This window comes from Vulpes vulpes, chromosome 4 (assembly GCF_048418805.1).
Source record: "Vulpes vulpes isolate BD-2025 chromosome 4, VulVul3, whole genome shotgun sequence".
Taxonomy (NCBI): Eukaryota; Metazoa; Chordata; class Mammalia; order Carnivora; family Canidae; genus Vulpes; species Vulpes vulpes.
The window spans coordinates 37,265,235-37,289,202 of record NC_132783.1 but is presented as its reverse complement, the minus strand read 5'-3'; the positions used below and the strand labels follow the sequence as shown (position 1 = coordinate 37,289,202).

The window sequence follows — 23,968 nt, the reverse complement described above, 5'->3', positions numbered from 1 at the left end:
GGCTGCCGGGCCGCGGTAAACACCGAGCGCCGCGCCGCGCCGCGCCGCGGGCCGAGCGGGCCGGGAGACCCCGCCCTCGGCGCGCACGGAGCCGTCCTCGGCCGCCGAGCCCGGCCGTGCTGCAGCGCCGCGGGCAGCGGCCTCGGGGGCGGCGGCCGCGGGAGGCAGCGGGAGGCCGCGGGAGGCCGCGGGGGAGCGGGGCCGCGGCGCGCGCGGACAGACCCCCCAGCAAACTTTCTAGCGGCTTCGGTGCGGGGGGCGGGGGTGGCTGCGGCGGCGGGCTCCGTCCCCCGGCCGAGTCCCCGCCTGGGAGCCGGTGCCGCCGGGCTGGCAGCGGCGGGAGCCCCAGCTGGGAGCGGTAAGGAGCGCCCGGAGGGGCCCGGAGGGACCCGGAGGTGGGGGGGGGGGGGCCGGGGCAGAGGAGCGCGCGCCGGGCCGCGCGGGGAGGGGGCAGGTGGGTGGCGAGCGCGGACGTGGCTCTAATTCGGCCCCCGCGCGCCCCGCCCGCCCCAGGGCATCCTCGGTCGGTGTTGCCCGGGAGGGGGTTGGATGTGTGGCTGAGTCTCCTTGCGCTGAGCTTTCGTCTCATTCATTTGCAACCATTTTTCGGGGTAACTCGGTCCTGGCGTGGAAAGGACCCAGATTAAACCATACCTTGTCCAGAGCCACTCGGGAGGGCAGGACTGAAGTTCAGAAGGTGGAGGAGGGACGGTCTTGCTCTCTTCCGAGAGCCACTTACTGACGAGGTGTGAACAGCAGTAGTCCAGCCCTGGGCTGCCCACCCGCAAACCTTGGCATCCCCGAGCCACGCCGCTCAAGGAAAAGGGAGGGTTGGCTTCTCCGCGCGGATGGGTGGGCATGGACCCGTCTACCCCTCCCAGATCCGGATCGCCGTCAATAACCCGCGGCCACCTCTTGGAACAACTCGGATGTGCCGTAATCTTTTATTTCTATTTTCAATCTTTGCCTTTCTTCCGTTTCATCTTGTCTGCTCTAATATGACCTCAAAACGTTTTGACGTTTATGCTACATTTTGAAGAGCTTCGACTGTGCAGTGACTCTAGGCTGGGCATGGATTTTGAATGTGAACTTTGCAAATCCTTGGCGTCACTCTTAGTCTCATCTATTAACGGTAGGTTCTAAGTTCTGTTAAACATTGACTCAGTAAAATGGGACTGTAACTACAGACGATAGGTCTCTCTCGCTTTAAAACCCTCATTACCCTCATAGTGTCTGGCACAAAGCAGACCCCAACAAATTGTAACTGTTTACATATAAATAATGGTGTATTCCAGAGCTGGCATGGGTGACAACCAATTAATGTCCACAAAATTTCCTGCCTATAAACCTGGTGGGCTGAGCTTCAGCCTGGGAAATCCTTTGGCAAGTTCCTGGGATCTTCAGGAAGTTAAGCATTTCGTTGTGGATACCTGAAAGGCTTTTGGTTGCCACCCCGTTTCACTGGAACTGTCGATTGCTGTTTAAACTGAGTCAGAGCAACCAGTGAAAAGTGACAATCCTAGAATTTGCAGGAAGACTGGACAGATGGAAAACTCTAACCTTAACCTTTTTTTTTTTCCTCCAAGTAGGCAGTGCAGAATTTCCTTTTTATAGTTCTTTCCTTGATTTGTCCCTTGTCTTACCTCACAGTAGTCTTCTGGTTGAAGTGTTGTTTTACAAGTTAATATTTAATTTGGTTTCTTTAGTTTTCATTTTTAAGTAAAGCCGGTTGACTTAGGAACCTGGAGGGAAATACTGGACACATTTGGGTTGCTGCCTCCTGGCCTCAGTTTCTCTTCTCCTGGGATCTTACAAAAGCCCGAGGAACTATTTGGAAGGATAGGAAGTATTTGCTTGGCTGTTATTGGAAAGATTTGTTCTTAACCATATCTACAACAGCTTTTAGGGTTAAAGGTCACAGGTTTTTAACACCATCTGATGTGGAAAGGTCTTGGGGGCTTTGGAATCCAGGAGGCCTGAGGCTATCTGGGTGGTAACTTGCCATATTTGAGCAAGTGACTTAAACTCTGGAAATTGGGGAGGACTTTAAACAAAATATGGGGCAAAATAGAAATAATCTTACATCTATTAAAATATACAATGGAATACAAATGGGAACTTTCTTTTTTAAAGAAGTGATACTTTGAGGGTTTTTTTTGGGAGAAAGTGACAATTACTGAGAATTTTAGATAGTTTTGGATGAGAGTAGCCTACCCACCTTTACTTAGTTCTCTTATGGAGGAATTGAAGCCTCTAACCTGAACTATCATTTATTCACTTCATTCGGTTGTTAAACATTTAGTGAGAAGCTACTATATTCTAGCCACTACAGTAGGTACTAGTGATGCTAACATGAAGATTTTGTAACTGTCCTTGAAGCTTCCAGTCCAGTAGAGAGCGCCCCTCACCTTGATGATGGTGGGGGGGGGGGTGGAAGGAAAAAGGCGGAAAGGATGGGGAATTGGGAGGAAACCAGAAGTGAGTAGGCTCCCTCCTGTAAGCTGCCTCCTACTGGTAACACAAGATCTAGTGGCTTTACAATGAGTCCTGAATTGGGGCTCATACATTCTTATGAGGCTGAACCATGCAAATATGCCTTGCTTTGCCCAATAAAAATATTAGAGATAAGTTAGACCATTAAGAAAAGTGTGTTTTTAAAGATTTTATTTATTTGAGAAAAAGAAAGAGCAAGCAAGCATGAACGAGTGTGAGAGTACAAGCTAGGGGGAAAGGCATAAAGAGAGGGTGAAGCAGACTCCTCACTGAGCAGTGAGCCTAATACGGGGCTTGATCCCAGGACTCTGGGATCATGAACTGAGCCGAAGGCAGACACTTAACCAACTGAGCCAACCAGATGCCCCCATTAAAATAATCTAAATGAACCCCAGAACAAACTTGCTTAAATGTAATCTGAAGGGTAAATTCAGCTAAGCCAACATTTATTTACTGTGAGCAAAGCACTGTGGTAGATTTTTGAGGAGATAATCACTGTGTGAGAATATTCCAACTTATTACATTTTCCCCATATAATAAGTAGTATATTACTTATGGAAGTTTAAAAGTACAGATTAAACAAACCAGCAGTCACCCAGAAAATCACTTAATGTTCTATCCTCAAATTCTTTTTCACCTCTGTAAAAACATACGACACAGAAAGCTAAGATGTATTAAGAACACTGATTTGGAGAAATAACTTTTCTGAAGCTGCACTGCTAGAAAGTCATTCTCTACATAACTGAGTTTGTTTCCTACACACTGTTTTCTAACTTGTTTTTTTTTTCATCCAGATACGGACATCTTTATCACTAAAATACTCCTATACAGCAGCTTTTATAGTTCTCTATTATATGGCTGCATCCCAACTTATCCAGGCCCTTGTTTTGGGACAGTTTGTTTTCAGTTTTACTATTTTAAGCAACTCTGCAGTAAATATCCTTCTAGCTATATCTAAGTGTATATCCATGATGATTTTAGTAATTTTGCATTTTAAAAAGTGAATTATAGGGCACCTAGGTGGCTCAGTGGTTGAGCATCTGCCTTTGGCTCAGGTCGTGATCCCAGGGTCCTGGGATCAAGTTCCACATCGGGCTTCCCACCAGGAGCCTGCTTCTCCCTCTGCCTAAGTCTCTGCCTCTCTGTGTGTGTGTCTTTCATGAATAAATAAAATCTTTTTAAAAATGAATTATAATGTTTAAAGTAGTTGCCTTTTTTTTTTTTTACCATTCTTACTCAGAATTAGAAAACTTTAAAATGTAAGTTTGAATTTGTGTTCCTTTAGTGTTTCTCATACGATTTCAGCAATAGGATCAACATTCTCTGTGGAGCTGCACAATAGGTCAGTAGCTCATTACGCAAGGGATTTATCTGATGAAAACAGATCACACAGGCTTTCTTAAAGAGATATTTGGCCTTGTATTTTGTTCTTAGCCATAAATCTAAACTTTTGTGGGCAAATAGAGCAGAATGGAGGAATGCTAATTTTGCCAGGTAGCTCTCTAAAAGAAATTCTTCTACAGTTTGCCTCTTGAGTACCTAGTAAGATGGACAAATTAAAAACTTCAGACATTGCATTTAGCAGATTTATAACTACACTAGGTTTAGACCAAGCTCCATCACTTTTAAATAGGTCACCTTTTTAAAAACCTTATGCGTTTGTTGTTTGATCTCTTGAAAAGCATATCATTGGTAAGACATTTTGGGGTTGATTTAATGGAAGTGCAATAAATTTCCATTATAGGTATAAAGCATTTCTTCATTTAAGGATCCTCAAGTTTTATTATAATATCATACCCTCTTTGCTACCCTGAGTCAAAATTTAAATTTGGTTTGGGTTTGTATTTCCATTTCCAGGGCTGGTTGCTTTATCCTCACGGTTTTGATAAAGGATGTTGGATTATGAGTAGTGGTCAGTTTACCTTCTTTGTACAGAAACTTAGTTCTATTTATTAATTGCTAACAACAATTTGTAATTTAAAGCAGAATGTAAAGAAACAGGTAATAGAAAGAAAGTATAAATGGGAGGGTGCCTGGGTGGTTCAATCAGTTAAGCATCTGTCTTAGGCTCAGGTCATGATCCCTGGGTTCTGGGACTGAGCCACACATCAGGCTCTCTGCTCAGCAAGGTGTCTGCTTTGCTGTCTCCCTCTGTCCTTCCTCTCCGCTGCCCCGTCTCCCACTTGTGCTCAAGTGTACAAAGGGTAAGCTGTTATTTGCGGATTGGTTTTCCCTATTACCAAACTCTAATTTGATGATTTGCTTCTCATTTAAGATTCAGGTGTACAGTTTTGTTAGTTTGATCACATCACTTAAGACTTTCAAACCAAACTTGGCACATAGATTTTTTTTTAAAAAGAAGCACCAAATGGATTGAGTGTTCTGTATGTACATCATTTCTTTCAATATACCCCTCCATACTGGTAAAAAAAAAAAAAAAAAAAAAAAAGAATAAAACCACATATGGAAATTGTTAAAGAGGAAGGGATGAAAGGAAATGAAAGGTAACAAATTCAAAGCAAGAGTGGCAGAAAAGACAGCCAGCTACTAAAAGTCAAATCAGGTGAAAGAGTCTGGAAGGGCCCCTTCAGGTAAATATCACTTCTCTGGTAGTGCTTGCGACGAGGTTCATTTATGTGATACCTTTCACCCGTGGAAAAAAAGCTGCCCGGTTGTCAGGGCTAGCTTTAGGCAGACTTGAGAAGGAAGTGAGATACCCACCTTCCAGCATCTTTGACTCTTATGTTTATCCTAGCAGTACTCACTTCTAGAAAGTCTCAATGAGTAGCTGAATAAAGGCAAATTGCTATCCAACTGAAGCTGTGGAACTAGACGTATCCTATTTATGGAGAATTGGGGGATGTGTGTCTACCCCCTGGAATTTAATTACCTCTTTTTATTAAGATGATTAGAAATGTAAAATACATGATAAGAATTAAACTTTTTTTTTAAGATTTTATTTATTTATTCATGAGAGACACAGAGTGAGAGGCAGAGACAGGCAGAGGGAGAAGCAGGCTACATGCAGGGAGCCTGATGGGGGACTAGATCCTGGGACTCCAGAATCACATCCTGGGCCAAAGGCAGGTGCTAAACCGCTGAGCCACCCAGGGATCCCCAAGAATTAAACTCTTGAAAAGCTTTTTCACAAATAGGAAGGAACTGAAAGGAGGAGGAGCCCTGAAGGTGGAAAGACCACTGCAGAAGCAAGGATGGGAATGTGCCAGAGGCAACTCTATGCCCTCTGGAGGATCATACCCAATCCTGAGGCTACTGGGGATTGGCTCCTCCTCTTGAAACTGGGGTCCTGTGTGATCCTGGAGGGGCTGGCCTGGCCGGCGTGAAAACGTATGTCAGAGGCCTTCTTTGGCCTGTTCCACTGATGAGATCCATCCTGGGAAGACACCTCTTAACACACACTCCACTGGACAGGGTTAAGAATTACTTTAAATAGGTAATTCTGATCTAACATCTACATAAAATGTAAAGGAATGAGTTTTCATTTAGGGGTAGAGAAGTGGGGCAAAGCAAGAATACATAGTTTTGGATCATGGACCACTTAACTAATTGAGGTGCCTTGGAGGCATACCTTTAGATGGCAGTCCATCTCCAAAGAGAAGTGGAGACCTCTCAGGAAAATGCTTGTGGCGGTAGTTGACCATGAAGACAAACCTTTAAAACAGAACTGGTCCTCCAAGCTTTATCACACCCAGAAGCCGGAGGTAATCCGGTAAAATAGTAATGGTTAAATAATGGGAGAGACTCTGAGATAGTATTTTAAAATCTACATCAGAACCTCTCTTCATCTTCAGACTGACCTGCAAAATAGAAACTGTGCGCTCTCCACTGTGGAGGTAGGGAAACCATTTTTAGAAAGGTTAACATACTCAAGACTGCAGAGCTGGTAGGAAGTAGAGCAAGGGTTTGAAGTGAGGGCCAGATAATTCTATTGCCATGCACTGCCTGATATCCCTCAAGACTTTCTGTAATCTTCCCACTGACCTTGAAGATATGGCAGTTTGGGGGCGGATAATATGCTTTTACATGGGATTGTATGTTTACTACCCCATCTTCTGGGATACTTATCTGGTCTGTGCTGCTTTAAGATCATGAAGTAGCCAGAGGGATGAACACACATAGGGTTAGGCCCACCTGGGCAAATGCAAATCTGAGAAAACAGTAGCAGCTGTATGAAATATAAGGTCTCAGGGCTTCCTAAAGAAAGACACACTCATCGGGGAGGAAGTGAGATGTTGTGGGTCCCAACACCCCTGCTCCCCACTACGTGACCTTGGGCAGCTTCCTTAGATGAACCTCCATTTCCTGGCTGTAAAAAGGGAATAAAATATTTACTTCATAAGGTGACCATAAGACCTATGGAACTTTGTGAGTAAAACACTGAGGGTAATGCTTGGTTCATATACCTACTCAATGGCTTAGCTTTCATTATTTATTTATTTATTTATTTATTTATTTATTTATTTATTTATTTATTTATTTCATACAGGCTACATCTCTAACTTTTAAAACAAAATGTTCAATCTGATTATCTCAAAAATCAAATGATTTCTTATTTCTTTTATAATAGAATAGCCATTTGTCACATCATGCCTATATTGGTAGGGTCCTGTCCTTTACCCTTCCCTCATCCTTCTTATGGGGGTTAAAATAAAATCATTGAAGTTGTTTGTACACTGCCATTGAATTCAAGAACTTTCGTAAGAAGTGTATAACATCAGCTGTGAATGCTGAAAAGCTTTCAAAGCAGCAATCACAATATGCCAGCCCTCTCAGCAGATGCTGCGAGCGTTAATGTAGCACAACTGTTACTGTGCCTTACAGAGCTCAGCCTTCTGAGGGGTATTGTACCATGAACACCACTGTCCCAGAAAATGCCTGGGGCCATTAAGAATCACAGACCCCACTGTCTTCCCCGATGCTGTGAGTCTTTCTTTAGGAGGCCCTGAGATGGTTTATTTCACACAGCTGCTAGTGTTTTCTGATATTTGCATTTGTTCTGCAAGTTGTTTAAGGTCCAGTTGTGACCACCCCAGTAGCTACCAAACTTTAATAGTAAGAGAGGGTATTGTTTTTATTAAATTATATGTGTGTGTGTATAGGAATATATCCTCTTTGATGGATTGATTAGTGCTGAAAAATACACTAATAATGGAATATAGTAATTGGCCAGTTATAAGCAGCAAGAAGGAACACTTAAAATTGTATTTACCAAACACTTAAAGCACTCAGTATTTGCCAGGATTTTTTTCTGAGCACTTATAACTTATTTACTTCTCCTCCAGACACTCTGAGGTGCATTTTATTGTCCCCATTTTAAAGATGCCCTTTCAAGACAGAAAGATTAAGTCACTTGCCTAAGGTCACACAGCTGGTACAAGGCAGAGTTGGGTTTTGAAAGCAGACAGTTTGGCCGCAGAGTCAAACCACCAAACTGTTGGTTGTAGAATCTAGGATGTATCTCACAACTTAAACATCACACCTGTCCAAACATGCTGTCAAATCCCTGTGATTTACCATGTGGAGGATTAAACCAAGTCCTATATTTCAGTATCAGTATTGAAAGATGGCGATGCTTAATTTTCAATGTGGTATTGTCAATCTTCTTTTTTTAAGATTTTATTTATTGGGGGGGGGGCAGAGGGAGAGGGAGAAGCAGACTTCCCACTGAGCAGGGAGCCCAACGCAGGGCTCGATCCCAGAACCCCGAGATTGTGACCTGAGCTGAAGGCAGATGCTTAATGTACTTGAGCCACCCAGACGCCCCTCAAATGTTTTTCTCTGAAAATTCCTGAGTGTTTGGTCAGGTTTGATGCTGAGTCTGGGAAAGAGGTGAATTCTTCCATTTCCCTGATTGGTGCACTCAGCTCAGCAAGAAGATGATCTGCAGTCTTATACCTGCTACTCTAATGATACTTATTTTTTAAGTTTTAGAGCTTTCACCTATTATAAAATAGTTGAGAGTCCTTCTGGGGGAGAGTAGCTTGTACATGTGAGGTTTCATTGACTGTTTTCCAATTAGTATTGGAGATGGTGGAAGGCAGAAAAATGGCCCCTCAAAGGTTTCACATCCTAATCCCCAGAATCTGTGTATCCCTTATATGGCAAGAGGGAATTAAGGTTGCTCATCTGCTGATGTTACTATGCAGAGATTCACCTGGATTATCAGGTTGGACACAGTGAAAAAGAGAAGCACAAGAGTCAGAACCAGAGGGTCAGAACTAGTAGAACTTTGAGTTGAAAAAACTCAGAGGACCATTGCTGGCTTTGAAGATGGAAGGGGGGGGGGCCACGAGCCAAGGAATGTATGCAGTTTCTAGGAGCTGGAAAGGCAGGGAAAGATTCTCCCTGTGGCCTCCAAAAAGGAATGCAGCCCTGCTGACACTTGGATTCTAGCCCAGTGCAACTCATTTTGTACTTCTGACCTCCAGAACTGTAAGAAAATAAATGTGTGTTGTTTAAGCCACTAAATTTTTGGTAACTTGTTACCGTAGCAAAAGGAGACTAATAGAATTACCAGAACAATCTGCATTTGGATCTGTTCCTTAGGCCAGCCCTGGGAAAGCTGTTTATTAATCTGTTGATTTATTGTTATGAGCATATCAGGTGTAGCAAGTGTTTACATTTGGGGGGCTATCCTGTTTTACATGCAAAATTAACCACTTTAGGGGTAGAGGAGTTAACTTTTGACAATTCATTTTGATAAATGACATCATTTTTTACACCTAGCAGATGTTTAAAACGACAGTAAGTACCAAGGTTTCAGCAAAAAAAAAAAAAAAAGTCCATGGGTTTTGGAGCAAGTTGCACCACTTTGGGCCTTTTTCCATCAGAGCTGCTGGGCAGAAATGTGGCTCTGCATTGCACATAGTGGTCCTCATCACCCTGCATTTGCTTGGGGGGTAAGATGATAGTCCAGATGTGGTGGGTATTATCACTTGAGCTTTGATTCCAGATTCCCTTTAGTTTTTTAAAATTTACTCTTTGCTTATATAGCAATGTTAATATGAATTCTCTGAGAGCAGGGACACATCTATTGAAGGACTTTCCAAACTATAATGAATTAAATAAAAGACGGTTTTGTTCATTGGATCATCTGTAATAAGTATCCAGAGGGTTATAGGCCTCCCAAGTGGTGATATCTTGGAGTTGGAGCATTAATTATTGAAATTAAAAATAATAACTTTAATGGATGAGGTTACTTTTTTTTTTTTTTTAAGGAATCCTCCAATAATCTTACCTTGTAGCTGGGAGACAACTTCCATTAATTGAGGGTCTCTCCTTTGTACAATGTAGAAATAGCAGTGTAAGGAATAAAATCTTGAGTATTTCCCTGTATTAAAAAATGAAAGCTCATGTAAGATTTTTAAAAATAATTTTAAAGAAATATGGGTGGAAAATTACCTGGATGGCATAAATATATATTTGGCAGTTTCTAGGGGAAGAGACTGCCTTATGTAAAAATACTTTAAAAATTAGAAACTCGTAAGACCACAGAAATAGGACATTTTCATATTTGTATTTCCTTTAAATATACCCTTTTTAGATTTGGAGTCACTTTGTTAGTTTAGGAGGGAAATTATAGATGTATAAAAAATAGGATTGATTTCCTCTTATAAATGAAGATTTGGAAAAAACAATGTGGAGGAAAGAGCGTTTCAGTCTGTATTCTAAAATGCTCTGGGAGGAGATTTTTTCTAGGTTCTCTAAGAACTTCTTGAGTCCTGGCCCGGGGATGCAATCTTCCTATATAACTCTTGACTCATTTGCTTGCATTTTATCCTCATCAAGTAATTCCTGGTTAATAGTTTGCTTTTTCCTGTCAATATCTCTATAGCAGAATGAGGTTGTCTAGGTTATGTAAGAGGCCTAGTAACCTTTGCTAGTCCCAGAAGGTATCTATTCTACTTCCTAGCCATCATTGATAAGTTAATAGATTGGTGTTTTCTGCTGCATCTCCCATTAGTATGAATCAGTTCCCAACCTCTTTCCTGGGTGAACTGATGAAAGAGTTTCTGGGCAAAGACCAGACCTGGGACCAATGTGATGACCTGCCCCCTCCCCTGGAAGTAACCATCTGTTAAGAACCCAAGGTTGTCTAATAGAAATATATATGAGCCCCACATAATAGTCACATTCACAATTTGAGTTTTCCAACAGCCACATTTCTTTTTACAGAAAGTTAAAAAAAAAGGTGAAATTAATTTCAACCTTTTAACTCACATCAAAATGTTATATTATCAATTATGATCAATATAAAAATTCTTGACATGTTTATGCATTTCTTCTAAATCTTTGAAATCTGGTATATGTTCTGTGCTCACAGCACATCTCTACATGGATTGACACTCTGCAAGTGCTCCGTGGCCACGTGTGGCTGGCAGCTACTCCACTGGGCAGTGCAGCTCTGGCTAGCTTTATCCTTAATCAGCAACACCCTCCGTGAAGCTGAAGATAATTCTTTAATGGTTGCCATCCAGTGACCCTGGTGTGTTGTAGAAAAACTGAATGATGTCATGGAATCGCCCGAGTGAGCACCAGAGAAAACTGTTTCTGGTGCCTTTTGCTAGAAAGAGTGAAAAAGCCGAATGGTAGGGTGGAACATGTCTCTAAAGTTATCTGTAACATAAATTTTTGAATTTCGATGTCAGGAGGTGTGCCTGGGCCTACAAAAGAAAGATTTAGATAATTAGACTCAAGCTTACAGAAAAGATGACTGTTAAAAAAAAAATAAAAAATAAAAAAATAAAAAAAAAGAAAAGATGACTGTTAATAGGGGTCTGAACTGTGATACCATAAGGTGTGTGCAGTGTCTGGCTTGGTGTCCCCTCACTGTCAGATCTATTTATCTGCCACCATCTTCATCCTGCTCTTACCCTATTTATATGCGTAATGCTCCTCATTAGTATATGCACTTGCTCAGTTGCTGATGGTAACAATTTGAGAAGCGAGACTACTATAAAACCTAGATGACAGAAGTCATTACTTGATATCAAATATCATCTGCCAGGAACTTTGAGATTAGAATAGAAGACACAGGCACAGAGTGAGAGGGAGAGAAGGGGAGGGGAGGGAGGAAGGGAAGAATGCAATTCTGTGTAGGGAATATAACTAAAAGCAGAGGATTTCATAGCAAAAAATTCCCCAGCTACTGGACAAGCCACTGTTCTCATGAAATTCTCAAGAAAGTTTGCTTTGGGTTTCAGAAACATATTGACTAATTCAAATACCTCCACAACACAGATGGTTGAGACATAGTCCCAAGCCCTCCTCAATTCCTTCTGAAATTAACGCATCCAACACAATGTTTAGCGCACTTGCCATGCTCTAGACTTTATTCTTGATTCTAGGGATTCAGTGAACAGTAGTCAAGGTTTCTACCCTAGTGGAGATTGAGTTTATGTGTTGAGAGAAGAGGCTGAAAAGAGAGGTTGAGCAATGTAAACAAGTCAAACCAATAAATAAACAATAAAGTTCAGAGTTGGACCTGTTCTTCAAAGGCAACATGGTCATACTGTGGAGTGACTGGGAAAGCCTGCACTATCAATCAGGAAAGGTTTGTTGGAAACAGCGAGACTTGCAGTAGGGGGTAAATGAGGAGGGTAAAGAGGAAGAGTGTGTGTGGCAGCCTGGGAAGGAGAGTGGTTGGTCACAGGAGAAGGGGGGAGCCAGAAGTGAGGCCAGACCTGGCAGGGTGGGGCTTGCAGACTTTGTAAGGAGAATGAGCCTTCTTGCAAATGCAGTGAGGAGGTGTCCTGAAGTGGTCTAAGAAAGAGCAGGCATGATCTGATTTATATTTATAACAGACCTCGGGCTGCTGAACAAAAAATGGGATGAGAGTAGAAGCAGGATCAGTTGTGAAGCTACTGCATGAGGAAGGATGCGGCCAGCAGTAGGGTGGCTGTGCTGGGGAGGGAGAGTCCTGGATGGATTTGAGAGGGATGGAGGGAGAAATGAGAAGACTTGTGAGGTTTGGATGAGTGACACGAGTGAGTAGAAGTCAAGCAGGACTTCCAGATGTGTGGTGGGTGAGAGGATTGTAGGAAATAGAGTTGTGTCCTGGCCATGGGTTTGTTCGAGTTGCCTGTTAGTCATTTCTAATGGAGACAGGAGTCAGATAGCCAGCAATGACCAAGAGACCTGCATTCAGGTGTGAGGTCGGGGTTAAAGCTGTTTCAGTACCGGAGTGGTGGCATATAAAGTTACAGGGAATCTCCAGTCACCTCGGGAGATTTCATAGGCAGAGAAGGGAGGAGATCAGACTCCAAGCAGTAACAGACATGAGAGCTCAAGTAGGAGACCAGGGAGTAACCAATGAGACAGGAGGAGGACCAGAAGAGGGGTGTTCTGACACCAGCAGAATCGGGTGTCTAGGGATCCCTGGGTGGCTCAGCAGTTTAGCGCCTGCCTTCGGCCCAGGGCGTGCTCCTGGAGTCCTGGGATCAAGTCCCACATCAGACTCCCTGCATGAAGCCTGCTTCTTCCTCTGCCTGTGTCTCTGCCTTTCTCTCTCTCTCTCTCTTTCTGTGTGTCTCTCATGAATAAATAAATAAAATCTTTAAAAAAATGGGGTGTCTAGAGCAGGTTGGCATCATCAGTTCTGATGTAAGTTCTTGAGAAGTTGAGGAAGAGGAGAACACAAGTATTCATTGGGTTTAGCAATATGGAGGATTTCTTTAGGTGATCTTGTTCTTTAGAGATGTGACTACGGCACCAATGAATTGGCCTCCAGCATCTCCTGCAGGAGACTTTCCCTACTTCTCCACATCATCTTTGCGGGCTAGGGGTTGTCTCTCTGTTCTACAGTACTGAGGTCTTTTCTCTGTCACTGGGCTACCATGTCCTAAATCATACCATGATTTCTGTTGAAATATGATTCTGTAAGACTGAGTACTTTAACAAAATTTATAAGTTGTGTTTTTGTTTTTTGTATTTCCTAGCACCAGGCAGACATTCAATATGTATTTTCTGAATTAATGCATGGAGTATTTTTGAATACTGCATTTTTGCTTGTGTTACTTACCCATGTGTTGTGGCAGGCAGAGGCCAATGAAGAGCACAGGTTTTCAGATTCTGTCTGCTGCCCTCTGCCTTTTACAGTGGTGGTCTTGCTGGGCTGAGGGTAGCTTTGGTCCCTGGTTTGCACCCTCACCCCTCGGCTCCTCTCCCTCCCCCCCCATACCACTTACTAGTGGCAGCTTTGGAAGCCTTGCTTCGCTCTCTCCTTCTGGTCCTCTCCCCTTACCTCTTTCACTCATACCTAGTACCTTCTTGGAAGCACCTGTGAAAATAATTTCCCCTTTCAGAAACCACATCTCTTCCCCACCATCACATTCTTTGAGTGAAGTCATCTGCAATTACTTCATACAATTTACCACTTTTACCCCATTGCATACTTACGCGTCTTATAGGCCTCAAGGCAACTGACTATAGCAACCTCAAAAGTGTTCTTTTCAGCAAGTTTCCTCTTTTTTTTTCCTTGTGGTTATTTTCCCCATCAGAGCTGTGTGGAAAATTTTTTTCTACAGTATTTCTATCACTTTGTTTTCCACTTCATTATCCTCCTGTTGCGACACCGCAATTATACTAGTTGCTGTGGAGATATTAAGTGCATTGCTAATAATGGAGGATTATTCCTTTAGGTGGAAGAATAGAAGCAAGAGGAGAATATAAGTCTTGTTTTTGTGCAAATGTTTCCTAGTAACAAAAATAACTAAGTGGTACTAAAGACTGTGGTGCAGAAATATCTATATGGGGTTGGCTTATGTTTGTTTTTGTTTTTGTTTTCTTTTTTTCTTTTTTTTTTTGGCTTATGTTTTTAGAAAGAATTGGCTTTCTTAACTAAAGAAGATATTAATTTAAGCTTCTGGTCCTCTTAGAGATGAAGTCCTTAGTTTAATACTTTACTATTCTTTATATTCTTTGTCTAGTGAGGTGTTGTCCCATAGAGACCAAATTTTTTGTGGACTTTTAAATTTTTTAAATCTTTTAAAACCTACTTCTTAAAACCTTTTTAAAAAAACTTTACCAGGGCAGCCCCGTTGGCGCAGCAGTTTAGCGCCGCTTGCAGCCCGGGGTGTGATCCTGGAGACCCAGGATCGAGTTCCACGCCGGGCTTCCTGCATGGAACCTGCTTCTCCCTCTGCCATGTCTCTGCCTCTCTCTTGCTCTCAATGAATGAATGAATGAATGAATGAATGAATGAATAAATAAATAAATAAATCTATCTTAAAAAAATTTACTAGAGGATATAAATCTTAATATTGTTCATCTGATTTTTATTTAATGAAATCTTAGTTTTCCATGGACCTTTTTTTTTCTTAAGGTTTATTTATTCATTTTGGAGAGAGAGCTCATTTGAGCACGGGGTGGGGCAGAAGGAGAGGGAGAGAGAAACTTTTAGTGGACTCCTCGCTGAGCTTGGAGGCTGATGTGGGGCTTGATCTCATGGCCCTGAGATCATGACCTAAGCTGAAACCAAAAGACAGATGCTTAACCAACTGTGCCACCCAAAGGCCCCTCCATGGACTTTATTAGAATTAAAGTGATCATGTGTCCTGGTTTGCTCAGGATAGCCCTGGTGTATAACTGTTGTCCTGGTGTAATTATTAGTAAGGCTATCTTGCACTCTCAGAACTGGCCTGGTTAGGATGTTAAATTATGGTTACCCTAGAAGAGGCCACATTTAATTTTTTAATTTTTAAAGATTTGAGAGAGTGAGAGGAAGGGGAAGAGGACAAGGGAGAGAATCCTCAAGCAAATTACCCACCGAGCACAGAGCCTGATGTGGGGTCGATCCCAGCACCCTAGATCATGACGTGAGCTGAAGCTAAGAGCCAGACTTTTAACAGATTGAACCACCCAGGTGCCCTAAAGATCACATTTAACTAAGAAAACTAAGGGAATGAAGTACTTTATGTATTTTTTTGTTTTAATCCAGATAACATATATGTACATATTTTTAGATAGCTATAGATGGATATACATATGTGGATTATATACATCCATATATACACAAAAATGAATGTGTTTTTCTTTTACTTCCTCCAATAATAGTTTAAAACTTGCCAAATGTCATGAGGTATCTTGAAAGACACATGTATACTTATACACACATGTATACACACACACACACACACACACACACAAACATTTCTCATCTTAATGATTCCCTTTCACTAAAATTCATTTTACTGTAATAATGCCTGACCTGGCTCTTCCTAAACAGACAGGACCTATTTTCAGGGACTAATGTCCAAATGTTAGCTATTCTGATTTGAAATGACTTCTCATATCTCATTTGATTTCCCTCTGTCCAATACAAATGCTCACCTGTAGTTCACATGAGATTTTTTTTCCCTGCATGTAGTAGGATTGGGTGTGTACCCTAGACTATTCCATTGTATCATCTATTAGCAGCTCAATTATTGATACACCCAAAGGTAGGACAACAGCCACTAGAATAAGAAAAGTCTTTTAAAATCTTGGATACTTTTTTTTTAAAAGATTTTATTTACTTATTTGAGAGAGAGAGGACAGCATGAGCAGGGGAAAAAGCAGAGGGAGAGGGAGAGGCAGATTGCCTGTTGAGCAGAGAGCCCAACATCATGCTCCATCCGGGACCCTGGGATCATGAGCTGAGCCAAAGGCAAGACACTTAACCCACTGAGCCATCCAGGCACCCAAAATCTTGGACACCTTGAGAGTAAAATGTACCCTTTAGATATTCAAACTTGCATTTAAAAAAAAATATGCACATTCCTTCCCTAATCCACCCCCTTTAGTGTCAAGTTTATTATTGTAAACACTCTGAAAATTGTATTAAGATTTTCATCATTGATTGAAGATCCTTGGGAAAATTTCTGGCAGTTGATGTTCTGGGGGACCTTGAGGTGGCTTGAAAAGAAAGGAAGAGTTGCCAGTGTGGAAGGCTGTCTCTCGGGGTTTATCTCCAGAGAAGGGTGCTGGCACATCCTTAAGTACATCAGGAGAAAACAAGTCAGTTGAAGGAGGAGGGCTTGGCAAGAAGTAGAGAGCACCCTTCTGTGCCAGGCTGGGTGTGCAGTTGTGAACAGACAGACATGGTCTTTCCCCCTCAGGAGCCTACGGCCTAGTCAGGGAGCCAGCCACCCGAATAAAACAAGAAAACAAGTATATAATCACAAGTTGTGAAAGTGGGTCAGTGGTGCTGAGAAAGAACAAGAGGGGAGACCTTTCTAAGTTTGGGAAAGCACCCCTTGAGGAAGGAACATGGAAGTTGAGAAGCGAAGGCTGAGAAGATGCTGGCCGTTTGCAGCTGTTTGTGCAAGCAAAAAACCAATGGTGATGTTGCTCTATCAAGGTGGGACTCGGGTTAAGTAATTTGTTTTGGATCATTTAGCCAATTAGTAGCAAATGAGGGGGCCCTTTGGATTCTTTTTTTTTTTTTTTTCATTATTGCCTTTTTAGATAGTTTTTTCCTAATGACTCCCTTCCCCCTGTGAAATTTTAATGCCCTTTGGAGGATCACAAACAATTTCTCCACCCTGAGAGCACCAGTTTTAACCAATGAGAATGGCCATTCTGGTAGTAATTGTCTGTTGGGTTCATTTTAGGACAGTCAGAAATAGGCTTCTATTGAGTTCACATAGTATCCTTGGATCTCCAACTGGATTTGAAGTTTCTTGAGGCAGAGACCATCTCCAGGAGCAACAACAGTAAGAATGGATGGCACTTACTGTGACACTTTTTAATATCTTCCTTGAGATTGGGAAGAGTGAAATAAAAGTGTCTGAAGTAGAGTATGAAAAATCCTAATTTATCTAGTTTAATTTTATATTTAGATGAAGAAACTAAGACTACTAGGAACGCTCTTTAATTCATTTTGGCACCATTTTCAGGACACTCTTGGTCAGGACCAAATTCTGGAAGATGTGGATCGTCAGGAGTAATCCAGCTTTTATTGTATAGCCAGCCTGAAGATTGCATGTGCATCAAGTTGCGATCCTACCTAGGGAGATTAAGTTGGCAGATTCTTCCAATACTTTTCTAAGACATGATGAAGATTGTGAAAACAGTGCTGTATAGAAGCATAAAAAGGAAAGTATGATTAAATGATCACTTCTAAAAAAAAATAAAAAAAAAAGGTCACTTCTATGTTTCAGAGGCAGCACATCTAAAAGGCAGCTCTATAGGAATTAAGGAGAAAAGCAAACTAAAGATACAGGATACTAGTAACCTTTTTAAGAGAAGGAAATTAAGGGAGTGATATCACTGTTTTTTTACCACTGAGATTCTTTTGTCATTAAGATTGCAATTATACACGTCTAAAGGATGTGAGTTTATCAAGGATAATTCATGTAATATATAAGGTTGGGAGAAATTCAGGGAATATATCTGAAATTGGGTTATAGAATTGGTTGGCCTCTTTTTCTGTATCAGCCTTTGTGTGTTCACATATGTGAACATCAAGCTTGTTCTAGTTTTCTGGCCAACAGTCATGGAAATTGGAGAAAAGGGCACCTGTCTAAATGACCAGGTCTTGTAATGTCCTTCTGTGCCTCTGAATTTTGGAGGTAGGCTCAGTGGATGACACAGACTTCTAAACTTTGCAGTGATTATTTACTTTTACTGTATCTTCATCCCCCCCCCCCCCCAGTCACATACAGATTTTAATTTTTCTTCAAGATCTCTATTCAGTGGTGTAACCCAAGTCTACTGCCCACTTCTCCCAGCCCTTTCTAATCTTTCTTTTTGGTTGTTTTGTTTATCTTCTTGACAAGTTCATCACCTCCATAGTAGGTGAGCAAGAAGCAAGAAAGTTATGAAACTACAGCCAGGTGGACGTAATTTATAAAAATCCCTCCAAAGAGTAAAGTGGAAAAGACAAAAAGTAAAGATAATGCACAGTATCAGTCCCTAAACCTCACTTATATTCTTTGTGCTTCATTTGCACAAGCAGTGGAGCCCTAGCCCTACTCAGCCATCATGAAGAAAATGAAGCTGAATTGGGTTGGTTGGTTGGTTGAAATGATGTCCTTGCACTGCACTTCTAAAGTGCTATTTGTGAAACAATCAGGGTTGGATATATACTTTTTTTTTTGATATATACTTTTTTTATACAAGTACTTAACTACCTATTTTTGAATTCTGAGAATCCTTCGACTCCTTCCAACATGAAACCAAAAACAGGAGATGTTGACAAAATGCTTTTTTGAATCCTTTGTCTTCAAAGACATTTTTATTCATTTAAATGAGATTTGGTTATCTTCTATGAAGAATTTGGGTTGACTCTTTAAACCTAGTCAGAATTTAACAAAGACAGCTGTCTGATGAGCCACCTTTATTATTAAATATTTGTTTTTAAATCATGTTACTAACAGTTTTTAAATATTATGTCTGGAAACGGAAGTAGTGGAAGTGATGTGGTGTCAGCTGTGAATTGCCGTGGACACAGTTGTCAGTGAGAAACAGAATAAGCTGAGGGTGTGCCAACTACAGGACACTGGAAACAGAACTATGAGGCCCAGACTCCTGGGGGTCAGCCTCCATCCTGAGGCTGCTTTCACAGGAAGCAGTTTTAAGGTCTTACACCCTTTGGGTTAGGACTAAAGAGGAAAATCATTGTGTAGGAGGGTTCTACTTTATAAAAGGCTTTCAGGGTAATTAGGTTCTATGAACAACTGTGAACTGAAGATGTAATTCATAGGAGCCTTAAGAAGGCTCAATTGAAACTGAGATGTAGGGATCCCTGGGTGGCGCAGCGGTTTGGTGCCTGCCTTTGGCCCAGGGCACGATCCTGGAGACCTGGGATTGAATCCCATGTCAGGCTCCTGGTGCATGGAGCCTGCTTCTCCCTCTGCCTGTGTCTCTGCCTCTCTCTCTCTCTCTGTGACTATCATAAATAAGTAAAAATTAAAAAAAAAAGAAACTGAGATGTATTAATTTAAAATCACTGTATACCACTTACATGGAATTTTGCAAATGGCAGAAAAATATCTTTTGGACCTGGCCACTATTTCTTTAGTCAAATTTCTGTCTTATCAGCTGATATGCTTCATGTTGGCTGCATTTGAATTGATGGCAAGGTTCTTGGTAGAAAGTTCTTGAGGCAAAAGCACCTTGAGAACTCTTCAGTGAAGGGGCTTCATTAATGTGTTTGCCTACAAGAATGTTCTTAAGGAATGTCTTAGGTGTCATGTTGGAAGCCCCATTAAGTCTTCTCTTAGGTATGGTTTCATCCCGATACAGTTTTGCAAATCGCACGTTATGGATCTGTGCTAAGCGACTCCCTCTGTGTGCGTAGGCTGTACTGAATGAGGCCCTTAACTTCAGCAGTGATGAGATGTGCCCTGACATTTGGTATACAGAGCATGGCCTTCGTGTTTGTTGGAATGAACATGTATGTGGAATATGAAAACCTATGGGGGCCATGATGGAGTTATAGATCTAAACATATTATACCACAAAATGGAGTGCTGCCCTGACCACAGAGGTTGCTTCATCAACATTAAGTAGTATTTAGAATGCTCTCTACATTTAGAAGGCTTAAGTGCTTTTGAATTATAAAGCAAATTGTCTTTGTTCTTGAAGGATATATCAAGGCTGTTTTTGAAATTAACGTTGGAATATTGCTTTATAGCTTAAATCCCAATATTTGGAATATTTTTAATTTTGAAAAACTTATCACTATCTTAAATATGAGTGAGTTTATAGGTAAATTGAAGTATTTTTTTTTTAATCAATAGGTTTAATTTTTTGGAGCAGTTTTAGGTTTACAGAAAAATTGAGCAGAAAGTACAGAGTTCCCACGTGCTGCCCCTCCCCCTACTCCCAGTTTTCCCTATCATTAACGTCTTGCTTCAATATCCTACATTTGTTATCATTGATGAGCCAATATTGATACATTATTATTAACTAAAGTCCATAGTCTACATTCAGGTTCACTCTTTGTGTTATATATTCTATGTGTTTTGAAAAATGTGCAATGACATGTATCCACCATTACAGTATCTTATAAAATACTTATTCTGCCCTAAAAATTCCCAGTACTTTACCTTTACATTCACCAGCCCTAACTCCTAGCACTAACTGATCTTTTTTTTTAAAAAAAACATTTATTTTACAGAGTGCGAGGAGGGGGGTGGGCAGAGAGTGAGGGGAAAAGGAATCCCAAAGACTTCATGCTAAGCACAAAACCCAACATGGGGCTCAATTAAACAACGCTGAGGTCATGACCTGAGCCAAAATCAAGAGTTGGACATTTAACCAACTGAGCTACCCAGGTGCCCCTTTGTAGATATATTTTATCAAGTTGAGGAAGTTTTCCTGTAGTCTTAATTAACTGAGAGTTTTTATCATGAATGAGTGCTGGATTTTGTCAAATACTTTTTCTGGATCTATTGATATGATCATGTGATTTTTCTTTAGCCTCTTGATGTGATGGATTACATTATTGATTTTTGAATGTTTAATTAGCTTTGCATGCCTGGTACAAATTGTAGCTATAGTGTATAATTGTATATATTGTTGGATTAAATTTGCTAATATTCTGTTGGGGATTTTTTTCATCTTTGTTCATGATGAGAGATATTGGTGGTCTTTTCTTTTTTAATGTTTTTGTCTGGTTTTGGTGTTATAGTAATGCCTCATAGTGTGATTTAGGAAGGACTCCCTTTGCTTCTGTCTTTCAAAAGAGATTGTAAAGAATTGGTATCATTTCTTCCTGAAATGTTTGGTGGAATTTACCCATGATGCCATCTGAGCCAGGTGCTTTGTATTTTGGAATATTATTGATTCAGTTTCTTTAATAATATAGGCTTATTTGGACGATCTGTTTCTTGTATGAGTTTTCTCAGATTGTATCTTTTAAGTAATTGGCCCAGTACACCTAAGGTATCACATTTGAGAGCATGGAATTGTTAATAGGTTTACATTATTATCCCTTTAAAATCTGCAGTGATGTCCCATCTTTTATTTCTGATGTTAGTGATTTGTGTTGTCCCTTTTTTTCTTAATCTGCCTAGAGACTTCCTAAGTTTAGTGATCTTTACAGTTTTCAGAGAATCAGCTTTTGGTTCAATTGATTTTTCTCTGTTAATTTCTTTTCATTTGCATTGATTTATGCTGTAATTTTTATGATTTTCTTTTTAATTTGCTCTTCTTTTGCTTGTTTCTTAAGGTATAAGCTTAGCTTATTGATTTATAGCTTCCTTTCTAATATATACATTTGCTACTATAGATTTCCCTCAAGTATGATTTTTGCTGCATCCCACAAATTTTGATAAGTTGTGATTTTTATTTTGATTTAGTTTAAAATATTTTAAAATTTCTCCTATTTTTCATTGACCTGTGTGTTAATTAAAAGTGTTATTTAATCTCCCCACTATTTTGGGATTTTCCAACTCTTTGTTACTGATTTCTAATTGAATTCTGTGGCCTGAGAAAGGAGACACTGATTTCTGTCTCTTAAATTTATTAAGGTGTGTTTTATGGCCTGGAATGTGGTCTATCTTGGTGAATGTACATGTGAGCTTGAAAAAAAAATGTGTAGTCTGCTTTTATTAGATGAAATCCTCTACTTATGTCAATGGATGCAGTTGACTGATTTTTTTTTTTTCTTTTGAGAGAGCATGTGTGTGCAGGAGTAGGAGGAGGGGGTCAGAGGGAGAGAAAGGATCTTAAAGAGGATGCAGGGCTCAATTTCATGATCCTGAGATCATGATCTGAGCTGAAATCAAGAGTTGGACGCTTAACCGACTGAGCCACCCAGGCAAACCCCCCCCCCCCTACGTTAACTGATTTTTATTGTTGGGTTAGACTATATCCCTACTGATTTTCTGCCTGCTGGACCTGTTAAAGTGACTTTTTAAAGATCACAATTAGCAATATGAGAATCCATATTAAAGCCAGGTCTCCTTTTTTTTTTTTTTTTAGATTTTATTTATTTATTTATGAGAGACACACAGAGGCAGAGACATAGGCAGAGGGAGAAGCCGGTTCCCCACAGGGAGCGTGATGTGGGACTCGATCCCAGGACCCTGGGATCACGACCTGAGCCAAAGGCAGATGCTCAACCACTGAGCCACCCAGGCATCCCAAAGCCAGGTCTCCTAATTTAATGAATTATTCTTTGCCCATGATGTTTCTCCCAGGAAGCCCCTTTGCTTCTTATTTTCATATTTTTTGCTGCTGACAAAGAATAGCACACCCACTAATACACTATTACAGTTTAACCAGGGTACCGTGAAAAGTGAATGTGTATACCCTGACTGGCAAGAGGACACATGCATGCATTTCTTTTACACATTTTGTTTGTTTAGAGATGTGATGGAGAACTGGGATTATATACTATCTGTAAACATTTCTGCAAGTGTAAGTTAAGAATTATTCTTGACTTTTCCCTGTAGCAAGCTCTAGACACTTCAGGGAGATGGGGGTGGAGTGAATTGGGAGTTCTTTCTATGTGCTGAACCTCATCCTTCTCCTGAAGGTGGCATATTCGAAGGTCAAGGTGGCAACCAAGGTGTCCAAGCCTATAGAGAGTGCCCTGAAAGCAAGAGAGAAGAAGCATGGTCTTTAATACTGACATTCATAGTGTTTACTCCTTAAACTTTAACTTTTTGTGCTTGAGGCATAACCTCTGACCACACGTAACTTAGAAGCTCAAGGAAAAAGCATGTGGCTGACTTACTTATTTGCTCAGCATCACCATCCCATTTTGTGGCAGCTCATTAGAGCCTCAGGTTCCATCATCAGGACTTCTGGTTTACATCTAAATGCTCAGCTGTGGCCCCTACCCCCAACATGTGTTCATCATCCCAGATCTCTGGGTGCTTTGCTTCATCTTCCTTTATCTTGCTCAAGACTCAGTTACAAAAAGTTCTATCAGTGAGCCCCTCATTTCACTTCCTTCTTTTTTCTTCCTCTTTTCTAGTTATTCCTGGTTCTTTCATTGTTCTTCTATTTGGACACTAAATAATTCCTGAGAGTTTACTTCCTCGACTCTCATTTTGTTCCCTACACATCATCCTTAATCTAATACTTACAAGGAGACCTTGGGGCACCTGGGTAGCTCAGTTGGTTAAGTGTCTGGCTGTTGGCTTCAGCTCAGGTTGTGATCTCAGGGTCCAGGGACCCCTAAACACAGAGTCTGTGTGAGATTCTCTCTGTCTCTCTCTCTTTAAAAAAAAAGGGAGGGAGGGAGAGAGAAAGAGAGATCAATCTTAAAAGATGTTGGCTCGGTGAAATAAGGATTATGTCACTATACCAGTATGTAATTTTGCCCTGGCATTGTTTGGAAGGAGTGTTGGAAGCCTGTTGGATGAGACCAAGAGATGGGTGGGCACAAGGTAAACCAGGTAAACTATAAAAGAGTTAAAAGAGGAAGTGTAAATTATTCATTTTTAAAACCAGGTTTCTTATCAGAGAAGCAAACTGCTGATAACTAGTAAGGAAGCCAGAGTCAGCCACCTCTTAG

General features: G+C 41.0%; 1 protein-coding gene across 14 annotated transcripts in view; it reads left to right on the top strand.

Moving 5' to 3' along the window:
- The window catches only part of SGMS2 (sphingomyelin synthase 2), a 173,189-nt gene that overhangs the window by 88,894 nt on the left and 60,327 nt on the right, over positions 1-23,968 (top strand). For 2 of the 14 annotated variants that reach the window (XM_072755525.1, XM_072755524.1), the window contains exon 1: positions 224-358. The exons of 10 other annotated variants lie outside the window; for them this stretch is intronic. The gene's annotated coding sequence lies outside the window, so the exon portion shown is untranslated. Of the gene's footprint in view, positions 1-223; positions 359-452; positions 1,133-23,968 lie in introns of those variants that run through there. 2 more of the 14 variants (XM_072755526.1, XM_026017565.2) reach the window with 2 other exon arrangements.